Source organism: Cupressus sempervirens, chromosome 5 (genome assembly GCF_028749045.1).
Source record: "Cupressus sempervirens isolate cs-2001-9-10 chromosome 5, ASM2874904v1, whole genome shotgun sequence".
NCBI lineage: Eukaryota > Viridiplantae > Streptophyta > Pinopsida > Cupressales > Cupressaceae > Cupressus > Cupressus sempervirens.
Genome location: NC_143122.1, coordinates 532,294,231 through 532,312,170, shown reverse-complemented (window position 1 = coordinate 532,312,170; position 17,940 = coordinate 532,294,231). Strand labels below are relative to the sequence as shown.

General features: G+C 32.7%; 1 pseudogene; it reads left to right on the top strand.

Moving 5' to 3' along the window:
• Nucleotides 1-1,146: 1,146 nt before the first annotated feature.
• On the top strand, nucleotides 1,147-5,419 carry LOC149557044 (DNA replication licensing factor MCM4-like; annotated as a pseudogene).
• Nucleotides 5,420-17,940: the final 12,521 nt, after the last annotated feature.

Genomic DNA, 17,940 nt, shown 5'->3' with positions numbered 1-17,940 from the left:
GCTTTGTCAATATGCTTGTTTCATGATCATCATTTGCACTTTTATCAAACAAAAGTCTCTGTGCAAGCTTCTTCCTGCAATTTTGACAAATATTAATTATATATCACAACACATAATAAGACAAAGTCCTAAATTTTAAAATAGCATTATATGGATGAAGATTGTCATTCACATCATGAATTCCAGATGTGTAAAGTTGCCATTCCTCATGCTTTATGGCCTTTGGCAGAGTTTGGGTTAATCTATACTTGATAATTCCAAACAATAATCATTTAAAAAAATTTAAAGCAATTAAAACTAGACTAGTACAAAAAGAAATTGAACCATATATTAAGAATATGGAGTATATAACCTAGACATACCAAAATGGAAAATGTATCATATTCTAATAAATAAAACTCTACTATTATAAACATTGGATTATATTGTTTGAAGTAATAAAGGTGAACCAGCTAAATAATGGGCTAATAAAACATGCTTTATTCCTAGTGAGAAGCATTAAAAACTATATTAATGGTATGTTAGCCTACACACCCAGATTCTAGGTCAGTTCAACCATGGAGATTCCTAGGGTCCTATCAAATGGGTTATACCAGACAACCCTTCTATTTTGTAAACCTCAATGGATGGTCCACATTGACTGTCCAAGCAACTGCCTCCTTAGGGAATCGACATAGCAGATGCCTATGTACCAACTTTTGGTGCCTTCTACATTAAAGAAACCTATTTTGAAGATATTACTTTGTACCAAGAAACCTTTTGGATAGAGAACTACTTATCAATTGAGTCAATCATTTCTTTTCAATTTGTATAATATGTTCTATTGAAACACACATTAGTTACATCTTTTGGCTATTATAATTAGATGCCCTAGTCTTTTGAGGGTGACCTTGGTGGAAACCCCCCCTATGCTTGTTTGGGGCACAAAAATAAGTGTTCAAGATGGCAATCAAGCAGTTTAGTGCTTTCTAAGGAATTTTAGGGATGATCCTTCAGACCTTGTGGGGAAATACATGAGGCTCTTGGAACAGGTTCAAATTTGTCCCTACTGGCTTCTTATGGTTACCATCTAGTCTCATTTCAAATTATTGGTTGAGCACATTTGCTTTTGTATTCACTTCATTTAGTTGATTTCTCATTTAGACAATGGAAGTCGAAGGTGATTCACTAAATATTGATGCAATGAACATCTTCGAATATGATGAAGACCTTTATGGCAAGATGGTCAGATATCCTCTTGAATTTCTTGCTATTTTTGACATTGTATTGATGGATGTAGCTATTCACTCAAGCCTTTGTGGGAGAAGCACATACAAGTGACTGAATTTTATTTTTGGAAATATATGTTTTGTCAATTAGTATGTTTTCATTTAATGACTTTTGTTGTTTCAGATTTTGTTTATTTATGCATATAAATATGCCTCAGACTTACATATAACTACCATTGCATTCGGGCAAGAATATTCAATCTTAGAGATATAGTTAACATGAAAGATTTGAATCCATCAAGTAGGCAATGCTTTTTAAAGTTACATCTTCATTGTTCAATGCTATTTGAAAAATCTAATAAGGGGGTTTTGTTGTCTTTGAAATCTAGATATTGAGAAGATGGTTTCAGTCAAAGGAATGATAATTCGATGCAGCTCAATTATACCAAAAATAAAAGAAGCATTCTTTAGGTGCCTTGTTTGTGGATATGCTCTAGCACCAGTACCTATTGATAGAGGTAATTCATTGGATTGCAATTGAACTCTTAATATAACAGTTAATTGTGTCTTCATTGTATGCTATGTTTGTTTCTCAATTCTATTTTGCATAAACTGTGGCAGAGAATCTATGACTTTAAACATATTCATGCTTATGAAAGTGATCTCAGAAGCTTTTAGGTTCCAATATTTTGCAAATAAGATCTTACTCCTTATTGTGACATGACCACTATTGAACTGCTCTCTGTAACCTTAATTGGAACTAATAGGACACCGTACATGAGGTTCTTCTCACATTGAGATGTTTGCTTGATGAAAGCTATATATGAGAGAGCACATTTTTTTAGTGTGAAAAAATCCCTGTATGAGAACTTTCACACCAAATTTTATTCTCATATTCCATGAGAATCTTCTACCAAATTTTGTCAAACATATTTCATGTTTTAAAAAAAAATCTCATATCTTTGCTTCACTACGTACAATGGTACTTGCTATCTAAAAGTGTTTTTACTGGATTTGTATTCACATCCTATTTTATGCTTCAAATGCTCAGGTTAGATTGATGAACCTACATGTTGTCCAAGGCCAAAATGTGCTACCATGAATTCTTTGACATTGATGCATAATAGATGCAAGTAGGAAATTGTTGATTTTAGTTTATGCATGATTTGAAGCTGCATTTTCAAGACTCTGAAGACAACTATATCCTTTTACTTTGTGGTTAGGTTTTCTGATAAGAAGATTGTAAGGCTACAAGAAATGCCTAATGCCATTCTAGAGGGGGAAATCTTGCACACAGTTAGGTTGTTGATGCAGCCAAACCTAGTGATCGAATCGAGGTGTGTCTGACATTACATGATATAAAAATTCTACACTCATTTTTATTGCCAAGTGTTAGCATTTGAAGGTTGACATTGGTTTTTTTTGTAGGTTACTGGGATTTTCAGAGCTATGATAGTTAGAGTGGGACCAAACCAAAGGATTGTGAAATCTCTATTTAAAGCAAAGCTCTCAAGCCTATCTTAGTCCATTTAAGTTGGAAATGAGGACCTTAATGCTATATTCTATGATTTCTAATTCTAGTTTGTAAATAATTTGCTGGTACAGACCTACATCAATTGTCTTCATTTGAAAAAGGTAGAAAAGACAAGATTGCAAGCCAAAGATCCAATGGAATGTGATACCAATAGTGATAGTTTTGCCTCTTTTCAAGAGGGTGATATGTCACCATCTAATTATGAAGCTAAGGTATAAACTCACACTTTTTACCTTGTGTATATAACATGAATTTTTGCAAGCTCTAAAATTGAATTTTGACTGCCAATTTCCAAATTGAGAAGTTGAAAGAACTATCTCGCATGCTCGATATCTATGAGAGGCTAACTAGGTCCTTAGCTCTGAGTATTTGGGAGCTAGAAGATGTAAAGAAAGGGCTCTTGTGCCAAGTATCTTTCTTTGCATTCATGTTTGATTAATTAGTAATTTGTTGCATGTTCTTTGAACCATATGTTAACCATTATGCTTCTTAAACAACTTTTCGAGGGAACTATAGTAAAACTAGCTTCAAGCGCTACTTTTCATAGTGATATCAACATCCTACTTGTTGGGGATCTAGGTATGAGTAAGTCTCAACTAATTTAGTATATGCATAAGTTGGCTCCTCAAGGCATTTATACAAGTGGTCATGGAAGCTCTGCGGCTAGTTTGACTGCTTATGTACCAAAGGATCCTAAAACTAGTGAAATAGTAAGTTATTAACTCAATTTGTTGATCATTGAGCTCTTTGGGCTGCCTAGCCCCCCACTACTACCTACCACTTTATTCTATATAAACTTCTTATTTCTTTGAACTCAACAGGTTCTAGAAAGTGGAGCATTGGTAATGAGTGATAGGGGTATTTGTTGCATAGACGAGTTTGACAAGATGTCAAACAATGCTCATAGCATGTTACATGTGGTGTGATTTTTCTTTGAGCTCTTCGAATTATGTTCTTTACTTGATTTCTTGACTTCATAATCTATGTTTTTGGTTGGCTTGTATATCAATGTTTGGTCATTCCTTTGACGTAGGTTATGGAACAACAAACAGTGTCAATTGCAAAGGCTGGGATCATACCATCTCTGAATGCAAGAACATCTATTTTAGCTTGTGCCAATTCTAGTGGTTCACGCTACAACCATAGATTTCAGTGATTGACAATATCCAACTTCCTCCAACATTGCTTTCCAGGTGGAGTATGTTTGGTTTTAGAATTCAAGCTGGAGAATTTATTTGTTGTCACTCAAGTATAAAAGAATCACAAAAAATGCCTGCAGGTTTGATTTGATCTACCTAGTGCTTGATAAAGTTGATGAAAAAATGAAAAGGCGCCTTGCAAGGCATCTTGTTGCATTACATTATGACAAGCCAGAGGTAAGTTTTGATTTGGTTAATACTATGTAGTAATTAATGGGGGGGTCCAATGACTTGATATTTTTGATGTGAACTACATTATGATTCTAAGACCAAATGCTGGATGCATTTGACCTCCCAACTCTCACTTCTTATATCACTTATGCAAGACAACATATACATCCTAAGATATCTAATGAGGTAGCATAAGATCTGATTCATGGTTATATTGAAATGTGTAGGAAGGGAAACCTCCCTGGCAGTAGCAAGAAGGTTAGCTCAATATATTCTTAAATTCAATTTTTGTATAGTATGCTTACAAGTTACACATGTGAAAAAAGTAACAGTATATCTCATACTTCTACTAAAGAATGCATCTAGATGTAGGGCAATTCTCATGTTATGTTAACTTGTTCTCCTGAATGAATTGTGTAGGTTATCACAATGACTCCATGCCAAATTGAAAGCTTAATAAGAATAAGCAAAGCCCTCGCCCGCATCAGATTCTTTGAGTGGGTAAGAAAATCCTATGTAGACAAAAGTGGGTTACATTCCTAAATGTTTTAAAGCCAGATTGAGGCATTAAAAAGATATCTTACATTCCAATTATGTAGGTTGAAAGGTGTAATGTGGTAGAATCATTCTGGCTTCTTGAAGTTGCACTTCAACAATCTGCCATCGATCATTCAACTGGTAACCATTATGCATCTTTGGCAATGAGGATTGTTAGTTCATTTAGTTGTATATTGAATGCATTATCATCACAAAATTAGTCAGATCTGAAAGAACTATGTTAATTGGAAGCCACTGAATGCATTTGAGTGTCATGGTTATAGGGACCATTGACATGGATCTCATAAACATGGGAGTCTCAGCCAGTGAAAGAATGAGACGAGACAATCTTATTTCATCACTAAGGATTCTTATCATCGAAAGGATTTAGGTAGGGGGACCGTCAACCTGTATTACCAAGGTAACATTCTTTATACTACCCTAAATAGTGTTGATAAAATTATTGGTATGGCACCTAACCAGATATGAATGAATGCAATCACAGTTGATGGAGGAAATGCACAAATAGGGATCCAAGGAAGTCAGCCTAAATGATGTAAGTAATTCTTTGTTGTGGGTAAATTTCAAGCTATTTCCAACTTCATTTTCTTGGGGGAAATGAATACATTATGAGTTATGTTGTTCAATTTCAGATTTGTAATGCAATTGGAAACCTTGTGAGTGAGGGGTTTGTTACAATTCATGGGGACAATGTGAAGAGGACCTGAACGAGTTTTGAGGATGATATGGCCCCTATAATAATTAGTAATGAAGTATCTGATAAGACTACGGTCAGTGTGTTGTGGAAAACTATTTTAATATGCCCTGAGCTTCATGCTCTATAGTACATCGATGGGTACTATCTCTTGTAAAAAAATCCAAAAAATTTGAAGGAATCCAAAGCCTAGGTGTACTATCTGTGACAAAGACAACCACTGAGGTGATGATGGATATCTTATAATTCTTGCTCAGAGAAGAGGATGATAATTATAAATTATGAGAATCATTGGTGTTTTGTTCTATCAAGTTTTGGAGTGAGGAAAAAGTAATTGCAATTATAAAGGTTTTTTTTCAACCAACGTAATGGAAAAAGTTCATTTTAATGTTCACAATGGTGTTTGTCCTCTCCCTCTGGTTTCACGTGGTTACCTAAATATAAAGAGAATTAAATATAAAAAGAGCAATTTATTTTAATCTATATTTTAAATTAAATATAAAGAGGAAAAAATAGAATCTAATCTTGATGTAGTGATGATTCTATGGTGGTGACTTCAATAATTGAGAATGCTCAATATCGTTAGCAGGTTGTCTTCCATACACACCAATGATGTCAATCATGGTGCCATGAAGAATTGGTTTGCTATGAATAGCTACAAGGGAGAAACAATGAAAGTGCAGAATGCAAATGAATTTACTTGGCACAATGCATCATATGCTCTACTATGAAGCAACTACAAGATGTGCAAACACATAGCTATTAGCTATTTCTCTACATATGATCATAAGAATTTTTCAAGATGTAGAACATTGTTATTATAAACTTGAAGCACTTATAAGGAAAAGGGACCAAAAAAAAAAAGACGGAAAATAATCATTATCAAATTGGGAAGTCATTATTCAAAATTTATGAATTAAAGGGAATCGCAATGTACAAGATATTATAGAGGTGAATTCAAAATCATTATAAGAGTCTAGCAATCATGACCATGATACATTGCAAGGATAATCTCTAATAAATGCTACCCATAGTCAGTTTCAAGCTAGAGAATTTAGGAAAGAATAGGGATTGTTTGAAATTACTCAGATGCAGTACTGATGCAAATTCCTTCTACAGTACTGATGCAAATTTAATTTATTCAATTATATATCTATTGTTTTAAATTTATAGACTAAGATTTATATGTAGTACAACTAAATGTTTCAACTAGTATACAGCCAGCCCCACTGAGATGAAGCAATTGGGTGTCATGAATACATTCTTGATAAGAAAATATAATTATCATAGTACATAGTACAACTATTTTTTATAACACTCAAATTTATGTTTGAGATTACATATTCTCTACCCGAAATCTAAATTTTTGGACAGGAAAATCAATAAAAACTGATTAACTGAGAGTTTGAGCTGTAGATCCCACCACAGCACAAGGAATTCCAGTTTATTTTTCTTCCTTCAATTGACTTTCCATTGGACCAATCTCAGATTTCTCGAAACCGTTTTGCCTCCTCCTGTAATCCAACAAAGAGTGTGTATCAAATCTAGCAAATTTATAAATAATCAAGTCATCTACACAATCATGTTCATCTCATTTCAAGATCAAAAAATACATACTTAAATGCAATTGAATCATGGTGTCGTTACAAAAAAAAATGCATGTTGAAGGAGATTGTACTCCAAAGTTCAATCAAGGGTCAAGATAACTAATTGCCTTAGATTTCCATATTGGAAAAGATAATCCAAGTTTTGGGGCTAGATATCATTAGTGTCGAGTTTGTGCAGATTGACCAAATGGATAATGGTTAGATTTTTCTACATGGAACTAAAAGACATTGTTTGAGGGTTTGATGAAAAAGATTTTTTTTTGAGCATGTAGATTGATGTATCTTTGAATGGGATGTAGGAGCTTGGTGACAAACTATTTACCAAAGTACAAGAGGAATGAGTTATTTTTAATTGCCTTACATTTTCTACGTGTTGAGTTTCTCCTCAATATAGAATTTGTTGTGAAGGTCCTCCAAGAATGAATAGGGAATGAAATTGAAGAAGTATAGGAATCTCCAAGGTAAGTTTATAAAGTTTCTATTGAATTTTAATATATCAGAATGTGCAAAGTAAAGTTCTGCAACAAAGATTTATGCATAGAGTCATTGTCTAGATTTGATAGTAAGGTAAAGATAAGATTGTGGTTATGATAAACCCATCTAATGATAATACAAGGAAAATTTGGAGTGCGTTTGGTTATTAATAGGTTTGAGTTTTCAGAACTGTGCATAGAAGCTAGCATGTGGGAAGTCTCCAATTTTGATAACTTGATAGTACTAATTTCATTCAACTTCTTTGACAACATTTTTGAGCAACTGTTTTAATTGTATTTTTAAAATTTATAGTTTGAAGTTTAGCTATTCAAATTATTTAAATAATCTTAAGTATAGAATTATAAAGAGTCTTTAGCAATTCAAAATGATAATTTTTACTTCTAAAAATTTGTACTGTATATACTTACCGTTGTTCATTTTTGGTAGATTACCTATTTAAGTTTTCACTATGATGCATGAATAAGTAGACATTTGAAGCTTTAGTTGAGTTGAAATTAAATATCAAATCCCAACTTTATATTTTGCATGAAGAGTTGTGGTGATCAAAGTAAGTCCATTGACCAACTGATCAATGTAATTTAATATTAAAAAGACTGACAACGTAAGAGGTAGCAACTGATTACAAGTATTCCAAAAATATTTGCAGTAATCATGGTAGTTTATATATCCCTTAAAGGTTGACAATATGAGAAACAGACTAAATATTGTAGCAACTGGGTTGAAGAGATAACACAGGGAATGGAAAATAAGTGAGAACTATTCACTAGTGTATTTCAGACCCATGCACATCAAACTTGGGACTTTTTTCATAAATTTGAATTAAAACTTTATTTCCAAGAAAATAAAAATTTATTGTGAATAATTCAATTAAAAACTAGAACGTGCATCTTAGTCTTAGTTGTTTCCCTATAAATCATTTTGCATGCATGTCATCTTTCTTTGCATCCATGTTCCCTCATATTTCATCCTAAAAGTTTAAGCTAGGATAATATTTTCTCACCTCTATCCCAAGAGGTCTTCAAGAAGCTCATAGAGGTAACAAATTCATTATCATGCATAATGAGAAAGAAAAAGAGACAAAAACTAGTTCTTCCCTAATAAAAAAGTGTTTATAGAGAAAGAAGAAGAGAACATACCCAAGATCTAGTGTTGCTCTTGATAATGGTGATGTTAACTTCAAAGGCTTCAGATAAAACAACTCCTCTTCTTAACTGATAACTCTTTGTGTGTGATATCTTCTTACCTATTGCCAATGAACATGACATTGTAAGAAGACTCTAAACAAAGATAATATTTCAGGAATATCACCATGTGTTTCTACACATTTTTCCAATTGATGATGTAATAATGCCTACAATACTTCACCATATAACACCAATCTTGCATTTCATGCCATAAAATCTCAAGATTTTCAATCTGTGTGCATTATCCCTCAAAAAGGTTTCTCTTTGATTGTATGAAATTTGGTCATCTACAATTTCAGCCAAAGCTATTGTTGTTTTTTTATTGTACTTTTGACAGACCCATAAGGGAAAATAGGACAGTGCAAAGAGAGCTACTGGATTGCTACATGTAATTTGCCAAAAAGCACAAACCTACTAAACCCACTTCATTTCTGAGTTTCCACATATCAATATTATCTCTTGTATCAAAATTTATATGGACCATAGCTATTTAATTACTTTTAAATTTTGATGTTGTTTGTGAAAAGAGGATTTAATATAATACATAATTGTGCACTAATTCCATGTTTCCCATAAATTCTATCCTGCACATAATAACTGTTTTTAAAGAGAGTAATAAGGAGGTCTTGAAGCTACCTGTGAGGGTTTAACAGACATTGTATAGAGAGGGATTAACAATAAAGACTTTATTAAGAGGGATTGGACTTAAAAACAAAAAAAGAAGCATTTATATCTCTAAACTATTAGAGGATTGAACAAAGCCCATATAATTTTGGAGCTTCTGAGATGGAGTTCTAAACATATAAAAGATAGTATCCCCACTTCCATTAGCAGATCTATGCACAAATATAAATTCTTTCCAAACAAAGAAAATTTTGAGCTTCCTCTATGACAGAGATAGATCATAGAATCATAGTTTCCAATACTTTGGTGGGTTTGAATGAGCTTGATCTCTGCACCAAACTCAAAAATCCATAAATGTTGTGATCAAAGAAATCAAATTGCTTTGCATGTAGATTAAATTTTCTTGAAAGTTGTGGAATTCCCTTTCAACAAATCCATTTTTCCTATATCATGCAAATCTGTTGTACACATTCCCTGCAAGCTGTGTTAAGACTAGTTTTCCACATTTTGCACTTCAACAAACTGTGGATTTGAATGAGATTGAAAACAAGCTAAGTGGAAATAGGATGAATGGGAACTGCAACATGATAAATGGAAAATAAATAAAAAATTTGGTTGGACGAGAAAGGTCTAGATGTAAAAGGAAACTAATCAAGTGCTCCTTAATCAAACTAGTCACACTGAAAGAACTTGCAAATAAGATATTATTAACCACAATTCAACAATTCCTTTTGAGAAATTATTTTTCATCATTGATCCATTTTATTTTTAAAAATGGGTATGTCCAAGTCAAGATATTGACATATCAAGATGGAATATTCCCTTTTCATTTAACAAGCACTTATAAGACTAGGAATGTTAGCCAATCCATCTAAGCATATGGGTATTAAGGGTCAAGATATGTGTAGTGGTAGTCATGAACATTGCTTTTTCTTTGCATTTTTTCTACATTTGATACTTTTCTTATAGGTGGACATGTCTATCACAAACATCCAACATGTCTGTCCTTAGAGTTCATGGCAAAAACCCTATAAATAACACATACAAAATAAGGACATGAACCATCCAAACATCTCTAATAGCTTGTGGATATCCCAAAGATTCATAAGTGCATGACTTGTGAAAACCAAAAAGATAAGACTAACTTGTATAACAAGCGATTAACCAAAATGATTTTATCGCTGTGTTATGTTTGACAATGATAATGATATTTGGATTCAAGTATGAGGAAATTTGTATCAATCAATTCATTAAATATCATTTGAATAAAAAGAAGATTTTAAGAGATTCAAGAGCATAGTTATAAGCCAAATTTGTGGAAGACCTAAATAAGACCTAAGTGAACAAACATGTGAAGGCTTATTTTGAATATGATGAGTAGATCTAAGGCATAATTTGTATGAAGGTATATTCCAAGTTTAGAGCATTTATTGAAAAACACTATTTCAAATCTTAGTGGATTATTCATAAGTACAAGGCAGATTTGTTGAAGACCTTGAAGGAGATCTAAGCCAAATCTACCTACATTATAAACACTTTGCATTTTTAAGGTTAGTTCCTTCTGCATTGTAGGATTTGAGGTTGGTGTCTCTTGCTAATTGAGCCTACAAATTTGTTTGAAGTTATATACATACATACATACATATATGTGTGTGTGTGTTTACATACACACACAATTCACCTACAAGGATTTCCATGCTAAATAGTATATACATCTTGTCTTCTTTTGTTAGACATCAACTATGTGAATGCTTTCTACATTGCTTTTAGTTGACTAAATATATATAATAAAATATGTAGGTTTCTATGCCAAACTAACTCAAATGTGGACAAATATCTAATAATTGGGATTTAAACTAAGCAAGAACTATATGTTCAAGGAACCAAAATATGACTACAATGAGACTATTACAAGCGAAAAAAATTTAGTCTCGTTAAAGAGAATTGGGATGTGTGTTTGAAGACTTAACAAATTTGAGCTTCACTTGGTTTCAAGAATACTATAATATTCTCTACTTAACAAGGCCAACCATGTGAAGGTGGAAGCTCATCTAGCCTCACCCCCCTCCCCCTAACATCAATCTAAAGTACCCATTATCATCTAATTACATACTTCATTCATTCATTCATCCATTTATGAACTATAACATTCAATCAATACAATCACATAACATTCATTAATATGATATAAAATTCATTAATACACAATACTAATCAAAACTTCATTAACACATAACAATATTCATGAACATAAAATAAAAATTGCTATTAATATGCATCATTCATACAGAATTACTTTAAAAAAAGTTCTTTCATTATCCAACAAGGTTTATCAAAGAAGATTTTTAAAACATCATTTCTTTTTTTTGTTTTTTTGAGCTCTCTTAAGAAAAGCACTCATAGGAGCATTCATATCTGCTTCATTCTCCTCCTCTTCTGACATTTGTAATGTCAAATTATGATGGCTCCTTCTCTTTGGAGGAGTAGGAGGTTGTCGCACTAAAGGGGGCTCTATTGTAAGAACAAGTGAATGCGATAAATTGGCATACTCTTTTTCTTTCTCTAACTGTTACAAGTTTGTAATTAAGTATGATTACAACATAAAATGCATTTTTCTTACATGAAAATGCCACATCATCTACATTAACATTTGGATCTTCCACCATGTCAACATGTTGAACACTTGGAACAGGGTCCACTCCTTCAACATGATGTTCAACATGCTCTAAAATATTCAAAAAAAGGATACACGTCAAATTCCAATTGAAGATGTTAAATTGTATTCATAATTGCATAATTAATTTCCAATAGAAAATTAATACCACCACCACTATAATGCACATCATGGCCTTCGTCAGGAGTAGGTTTTGTGGTAGGATATGAAGGCTATAGTAAAATGTTATGCACATTGTTATGTAGTCAATTTACATTTAAAACTAATACGAAAAAAGAATCTTCTCAACTATTTAATTTCATTTAATTTTCATCTGACCAATTTACCTATGAGATATCATTCGGTGCACTAGATTCTTGGGCAAGGCTTACAAATTCTTCATGTAGGCATGCAACCACAATTTTATAGCCTTTCTTCAAGGCAATTTTTCTATCTTCATCTGTGACCTCCACATTGAAATCTGTGCCCTATGTTTTTTGCTTGATAACGTCAGTTTTCCATGTATGGTTTCATTAAACAAAACTGTTTGCAACATTATATTAAAAAATAAAAATAAAAATTCATTGCTCTACTTACAACTCGAGATTGCAGATTCATATAGCCACCAGAGCCAAGTTTGTGTTGACCAACCTTTTCTATTCTCGGCTTTGTAGCCACGGATGTGTCATGCAATCTATGAACAATTTCAAACATCTTAGATTATATATTTACAAATATCAATAATTAGTGCATGATTACAATGTACTTAATACTATAATGACATACCTCTTTTTGCCCTATGTTGCTTCATTATCTCTATCTTCACATAACCTTTTCTCCTTTGCATCTTCTATTATTTCATTCCACTCCATCTGTGGAATCATAGGAGGATGGTCGTACTTTTGGTTATCCTTAAGAGCCCTTCTATATTGATCCCTCACAATCTTTATATACTTTTCTGCTCTTTTCAGAAGTAGGCCAGTGTCAAAAATGTTTTTCCCAAATTTCTCCTCAATGGATGCAATCAGCTGATTTTTTAATTCCACAGCTTGTAAATTCTACCTTTAAAAAAAAATAGATTGTTAGATCAATAACTTTAATATATTACAATAAATAGAAGAATTTTTTTTTTATGTAGAAATGATATGAAACTACGTACCTTTTACGTATGGTGGGTCCAAATAGTCTCAATGTCATATGAAAAAGATGTTCAAAGAAAGCATTATTACCTACAAAAACATAAAGGATTTATTAGTCCAAAATGAGTAATGTAAAAGTAAACTAAATTTACACTTTAAATAATACCAATTTTAAAGCACTTGAAAGCTTTTGTTCTCTTCATGGAAACATAGTTTTCTTATTCAGCAACAATGTCCCTTCATACGAACTAGTACTAATCACACGAATTGCTCCAGTAAATAGATCAGCTTCAGTAGTACTACTCTCTGTTGCTCTATCAACTGAAACATCATAACAATTAAATGACCATTTTAGTACTACTCTCTGTTGGTCTACCTCCCTACCTATGTCCATGTCTCTCTATGTGTGGCTATATATATATATATATATATATATATGTATGTATGTATGTATGTGTGGTGTGTGTATGCATGTGTTTGTGTGTATGCAAGCTTCTGTAGACATCATTTAAGCACTACTATGCTACTTGTTCATCAACTTGTAGAAAGACATTACAAAATATAACACATTACAAAATATAGCAAAACAAGGTTTTACCAGTTCTATTGGGCATAGATGATGATGTTTGCATGGTCCTTGTTGTCGATAATGCAGTAGACAATAGTGGACCGCCAACTGAAGGAGGAGTCCACACTTCATCATGAGCTGAAGAATAGAATATTGTTAGCAAATACATTTGCAATGGATAAAGATCAAATGGGATACTAGAAAGAAACATCCACAAAAAAAAAGGTAAGTGTTATAATGTTGATCACAAACAAAGTGTTACTTACACGAAGGTACTACGCAACAATCCTGACCATGTTCACCATCTGACCTCGCAACTAGCACATATGTCTATACAAGAACATATAAAATTAGAGATCATGATCCATAAGATACTATAAAATATTAATATCTATTGAACTTCTATTACTGCTTTAGTCGAATTAATGCTTACTTTCAAAGATTGGATTCTGTGGTCCAATTCTATTCTCAGTGCCTCTTTCTCCTCACTTCTGTCACCCTTGATGATAATTTTAACAAGCTCATCAATGTATCTTTGCATAATTTTTTGGGTGATAAATACAAGGTTAGTACTAAGGCCAATGTCATGTAGATATGATGCCCATATTTCAGATTGCATTTGATCAGCGATCATTGTAGCTTTTTCCTATCACTTGTGAGATCAAATATTTGTATACTTTCATCAAAATAACTCCAAAGCTATAAAGAAAAGAACTTAATAATAGGACATTTGTTTCTATATTAGCATTAAAATTTACAATAATTAATGTTTATCTCTATTGAAGGTGTCTGAGCTGGTGCATCCATATCGCCTTGTGAAAAAATTTAGTAAGTCTTAGAAATCAGTAGCAAAATTAAAGTAATAGACTTACTAAAAAAAAAAATTAACAATAAAGTAGATTTTATATGCAAATCATTTGTCTTAAGTTAAAAATTTAGTGTAACTAATGTTTATATCTAAAAAAATATTTGACATGTTCTAGTTAATGTTTATATATGCACATATGGTTTGGAAAGAAATATTTGGTCATACAAGACCCCATCATAGTTGACATTGATCATACCTGAAGATTTCATTAATCATCATGATCTTCATCCATGTCGTCATCATCATCATCATTATCATCATCATCATCATCGTAATTGTCACTTTGATCGTCATCGTCACCACCACCATCTTCATCACCATCATCATCCTCTTGATCACCATCATCATCATGACCATCATCACCATGATCATCACCATCTTCATCACCATGATCATGATCGTCATCAACATCATCATCATCATTATTTCCATTATCATTAGCATGACCAAAATCATCACCATCTTCTTCTTCTTCATCACTGGGTAACTGTCATTCCTAATAATCATTTACTTCCTCTTGTGCTTCTTCAATATCTTCTTCTTTGATCACATTATACTTTATCGGCCTTCCTCTTGGGTCGTGTATTTTCAAAGATCATATATAACTTGTTTAATACTATTGTGAAACTATTGTCGAAGGGATAGAGGTAGGACGAACTACAATCATTAAAAAATGATCATTTCAATATATTATTAAATGATACAACTGGTACTACATTCAATCTTACAAATATACTATAAATAAAAAACATGACTTACCTTGAGGAAGGTATGCCGATCATGTGTCTTCAACCCTAGCCCAAAATCACCTTTCTTTGATAGAAGAGTGCTTATATTTGTAGAAAATCCTTTTGAATTTTATTTTTTTAATGAATTCTTTTAATGCATCACTTTGTTTCTCTGTTAATAACCAAGGAAGGGCACTCGTATTTATGCGATCTCCATTCCTATTTGATTCAATGAAAACTTTTAGTGCATAGTTTGATTCATGAATGTCAGTAAATTTTTTAGCAATTTGTTCTCTATCACGCCTTCCATCCAACATTTTCCATAGTGTCTCTGTTACATTCTTTCCAATATGCATAGCATCAAACAAATACGTGATTGGGAGATCCTTGTAGTATGGTAGCCTACTAAATTGAGTAGGATAACTTTTCATTCCTCTAGGAAGTTGGTCATTGATGCCTTGACGACCTTTACGAGCATCAATTATAGCATTAGTAAATATAAGACAATATCGAAATACAAATTGTAAACTTTGGACGACAAATTGGACATTATCTTGATGATTTAGTTGATCATATTCCAACTTCCATAAATGAGGTGTCATTCTTTGTGGCCTTGATGATGTCTCTTTTTTCCATTGAAAAGATGTTTTTCAGCAATTCGATACCTATGATTATTGTGGAGAAAGTTTCTATACTCATCAAATACCTGCTTTCCTAAACTTCTTGAATGACAACATTTCATGTTCGAACCACAAACTAGACATGCAAATTTTTCTTTTATCTGAAGACCTAAAAGATCATGTATAATTGGATCATGTACAATTATCATGCACAATTTAAGCATTTGATAGTAATGTGTAAGCACAATAACAGACCAAAAATATATGACATTAACAATATAACATACCACAAAAATGAGTTAGCCCAAGGGTATCATGTATTGTCCATACAAGCATTGCATGGAATTGAAATTGTCGATGTCCTATTGGTCTAGAGATGTCATACATAGTGATGCCATTCCATAACTTCAACAACTCGTCAATTAGGGGCTCAATATACACATTTATTTCTTTAACTTGGTATTTGCCTAGAAATTGAATGAACATAAACATTATGTAATTATTATAACCATTTTCATGCACTATTTATAAATTAATTTAGATAACTATAAAATAAAAAAATACCTGGCACAATCATTGACAACATTATGTGCTCCCTCTTTATGGACATCTAAGGAGGAATGTTATTGTTAATAACAAAAATAGGCCATACTGAGTAAACAGATCTCATATCTCCATATGGATTGACATCGTCCACCGCCAATGAAAGTTTTAGATTATGAGGTTCTTCTTTAAAGTGTGACCATGTTTCTTCTATCTCTTTAAATGTAGAACCATCGGTAGGCATTTGCATAATTTCATCCTGACTTCTATTGCATGCATGGTAATCCATAAATTATGCCAAGCTAGCACAGCTGAATAATCATTCAAGATGTGGAATAATGGGAATGTACCAAAGAACCTTGTGAGGCACTTTTTTTGTTATCTGATCTGATTGATATCTACTAACATGACAATCAAGGCATTCTATTGCAAATTCATGTTGTTTATGATATAGAATGTGATCATTGGGACATGCATGTATTTTCTGATACTTCATTCCAATCTGATCCATAATGTTAGATAAGAAGGCAAAATGTTTGATGGTGGTAACAAAAACTCACTAATCAACCTACAACAACAAAAATGCATTGTTAATATAATGAATAGTAATTGTATGCTAACATTGAAGATGAAAAAAATGACATACCTTAGCATACGTGACATTGCTACATTGGATATACTACTCATAACCTTTAAGTTCACCAACAACACTATAGCCGATAGTAGAGTTGTTTGGAAGCCTTCGTATAAGGGCTTGTGTGCCTTCTCAAGTAAAGGTATATCAAGACCATCTTCATCATTATTATCAGATTCGTTAGTACCATCATTGTGAGCATCTTCATCACATGCCCCAATACCATCTTCTTCAATCATGTCCTCTGGCACATTATCATCTTCTTCCATGGGAGTGTTATCCTCAGCTTGGATATTCACACCTCCATGTTGCTCCAGTAGGAAATCCACATTCAGAAATGTAGGAAAATCATGGCCCCCTTCAACATGACCATATTGCCTACAATGACTCTGGGCTGTTGTGATTAGAATTCTTCGATTCTTTAAGACCTTACACTTTTTGTAAGGACAATAACATTTATTAGATTTTCTTCAAAATTGAGCCCACAATGCAGCCATTGTCTCATTATTTTGTTCTGGGTTCATATTGTCAGGTGTGGTCTTTCTTCATAGGAAAATATACCTACAAATAAATTGGACATGTTGTGATTAATGTTTATAGCTGCACATATGGATTTTGTTAATTAATGTTTTCAAATGTAACTAAAATGATTACAAACATATCAAAAAGGAATTTCATAGGGTCTTATTACATCAACTATTCTAACATGGTCATGTTGGTTATCTTGAGACCTTAATGTCTTCTCATGCCTTCCACCTTGACCTTGATGCTCCTGCATCATTCTCCCAAGGATCAAGGAAAGTTGGATCATCATGGAATTGAGTAGGCAGACCTTCTAGGAAGTTGCAATACTTCAACCTTGTAAGTGTCATGTCAATGCAATGGGTACTAAAAAAACAATTTAAGTTGATGA